The sequence below is a fragment of the Marmota marmota genome, unplaced genomic scaffold (genome assembly GCF_001458135.2).
Source record: "Marmota marmota marmota unplaced genomic scaffold, marMar, whole genome shotgun sequence".
NCBI classification, from domain to species: domain Eukaryota; kingdom Metazoa; phylum Chordata; class Mammalia; order Rodentia; family Sciuridae; genus Marmota; species Marmota marmota.
In genome coordinates, this window is record NW_026000075.1 from 6107025 (window position 1) to 6110472 (window position 3448).

The window sequence follows — 3448 nt, forward strand, 5'->3', positions numbered from 1 at the left end:
TATCACATTTTCTTTATCTATTTATCTGTGGAAGGGTACCTAGGTTAGTTCCATAGCTTAGTTATTGTGAATTAAACTGCTATAAACATTCATGTGGCTGTGTCGCTATAGTATGCTGATTTTAAGTGCTTTGGGTATATATTGAGGAGTGGGATATCTGGGTCAAATAGTGGTGTTCTTCCAAGTTTTTTAGGGAATCTCCATACTGCTTTCTAGAGTAGTGGCACTGATTTGCAGTCTGACCAGCAATGGATGAGGGTACTTTTTTCAGGGTGGGGGAATTCTTGCTGAACTGGTTTGGCAGAATATTTGCTGAACTGAGCTTAACAGGCTGAGCATGAGGCCTAGTTGAGAAGAGGGCTCAGAGGATCCTGACTGAAGTTTAGTCAAGTAGCGAGTCCTCATCACTATAAAGAAGGATTCCATCCTTGTCTTTGAGTTAATGACTTCTGTAATAGGCAGACAATGATCTTGTTTGTCTACCTCTGAGAGCTCCAGGCTCCTTTCATTTTTTTGCAAGAACCTAAATAAACTCATCTCCTTCATTGCTGGTGCAATTTGTGTTTGACCGTTTTGGTGCTGGGCTTCCCTCAGTTTTGAAACTCTCTTTTCATAGGCGATGAGGTCCTTAGAGCCCTCTGTATTCCATTTTTGGCTGGGGATTGGGAGACCTACTGGTGAGTGAGAGTTTGCCTTCCCCAAATTGCATCATAAAGGCTCTTTGACATGAAAACTGTCTTTGAGATTTCCAGAGGGCTCCTGAAAAACCACAATTTATTCTTTCACCTTGTAAAAGGAGAGATATTAGAAGTCATTAGGTTTATTAGATATTTTGCTATTGGTGAGCGCTTGGGAAGAGTTGCCAAATTGGAAGAGACGCTTGGCTTTCTCTAGGTTAAATTTTTGTGGGTTAAAATTGAATTAATACAAATATTTCAGAAATCATATGCTGTTAGAGAAGTTCCTTGAGAATTTTTAGTGTTCTTTTTGTCCATGATATTTCTATTTACAGAATCCTGGTGCTCCTTTGTTTGATAATAGACAACAGTATAGGGTTATCAATCATAATTTTAGTTATTTTTAAAATGTCAACTTGGTTGCAACTTTGCCTCTTTAATTCAAATCTAGTATTTTCTAGGCCAGTGGGTTGCAATTTGGGATTCACATCATTTACCTGTGCAGTTTTCATAATACAGGTATTTAGGACCTACTCAAATCTTGCTAGATCACTTCTACTTTATATTCTTAATATATCCTTAGTGTGGTCTCACTTTATGATTATGTTCATTGTGCATCACATTTCAGAAGTATTATGTATTTGTTTTTATCTACCAAAATATGTTCATCTATTTTTATAAATTAGATATGATATCCACTCTTCTTTGAAAATTGGATAATAGATGATTTTGTCTTTGGGCTGACTTTATTATCATTTTTGCATGCTACCAAATTTCTTTGCTGGGTGCATTATTCTGTAAATAACTCTCATCAGACCTTACACTTTTAAACACTATCAGTAATATGTTAGCCACAGCCATATCAAGGCTTTTGCCGCTGATGGATGGTTTTGATTTTGCTCTGCTGCTTCCCTGAAAGCACATGCTATCAGCTATAGGCAGTGGGCTTCGTCTTTGATAAAGAAAGCTCATGGGAAAGCCCTCTGCCAGGTACTTTTTTTTTTTTTTTAGTTGTAAATAAACATGACACCTTTGTTATTTAGCTATTTTTATGTGGTGCTTTCATAATACAGGTGTTTAGGACCTACTCAAATCTCTACCACTGGGCTGCAACCCCAGCCCTCTGCCAGGTACTTTTGTGCAGTCTTCTGATATTATTTAAGTAAACACGAGACTGCTCCAGTGGATTGAATCAGGTATGCCAGTGCTCGAGTTGAGAAGCAGGTAGGCTTATGAGACTCAACCCAAGTCCAGTGGAACAAGAATTTCTTACATAGGCCTCAATGGTGTCACAAGGTATGACTGCGGGTTTTGTTTGCCTACTGCTGATATTTCAATATTCCATATTTGGGGGTCTATGAAGAGTACTCATTTCTTTCCTCTTAAGCTCTCTGTAACTCTTAACAATTTAATAGACTATGCTTTCATAAGCAGAAATGAAACATTGAAAATGATAGCTTATTCTCCCCGCTTGACCCCAGCATTATTTGGAAACACTTATTGAATATTCTTATTTTCATAGTAATATAGTCATTGGCACAGATCCAGTAAGACTTTTTTCCTTCTCATTAACAGAGCATAACCAGAAATGTTGCTTTTACAATGATGCCTTTCTGTGGAATGTCAAATTTGAGAACAACACTCATTTGGTCAGATATGATCAGACATTTTTAAGGAATTAAGGGTGATTTTCTGGAGTCAAGGCTTACAGAGCCCTCTTGGGAAAACTGGCCTGATAGCTGGGTGGGAGGGTTGCCTGCCTTCCAATTGAGCAGGGAAGGTCACTTCCTGGCAGGACCCAAAAATGTGGTATATTTTGAGACCATTGGAAATGAACAAATTAAACCACTCTTATATGTATTAAAGGTGAAATTTGATGGTGAGTTCTTGGCTTGGCTTCCTAACTTAGGGGTTTTTAAATGTATAATCTGAGATTACTTAGGTAAACTTTCTGCAAACTTAAAAAGGCGGATGTGGTCAGTTATCATTCTTGCTGCACCTATCTAAATAACCAAGCCCAAACTAATGAGTAATCTTTCTTTCATGTTATTTTTGACCAAAGAGAATGACCCTGGAGAGAAATCTTGTTTCGATGGAAAGTTGTATTGTTCATAGCATAACCTTATAATTTATCAAATTCTAGATATTTTCGTCATCTTTGAGCTATCTTATATTGCTTTGTAAATGTGGGTAGCTGATGGATATGCAGACTTGGTCTTGTATGGTAAAGGCTTAACTGAGTCCCCAACTCCAATTCCCTTGAAAATCCTGTTTAGGTACTGACCAATAAATTGAACTTGATCCTATTACCACCCCAAATTATCAATCTTTATTGAGCTTTCAATCTTTCCAATTCCCTACAAGAGCTGATCATAATTTTGCAAACTAATTTTTCTGGTTTTCCTTCATCCTGTCTGAGTCAGCATCTCTGAGGTGCTCCTTCCCAGGTCCCCACTGGAAATGTCATTCACAGCTCTCCCTTTCTCCTGTGACCTGAAGAAGCCTGGGAGTTGACCCTGATTACTTGATATGAGCCTTGAAGAACTGGCCACTCGGCAGACCATGAATGGGCTAGGTCTCCCCTTGGACAAGCTGCTGTTTGGGCCATTAAAAAAAAAAAACTTGCAAAGTGGTTGGGTCATAGATCCACTTATGTGACAGGTGACCAAGATGTGGACAATGTCACAGAGAACACTGACATCCTGGGTTTTGAACTTCCCTAAGCAGAGCTGGCACTGCTGCATAACTAAATGTCCCCCCCCCCCAGCCCC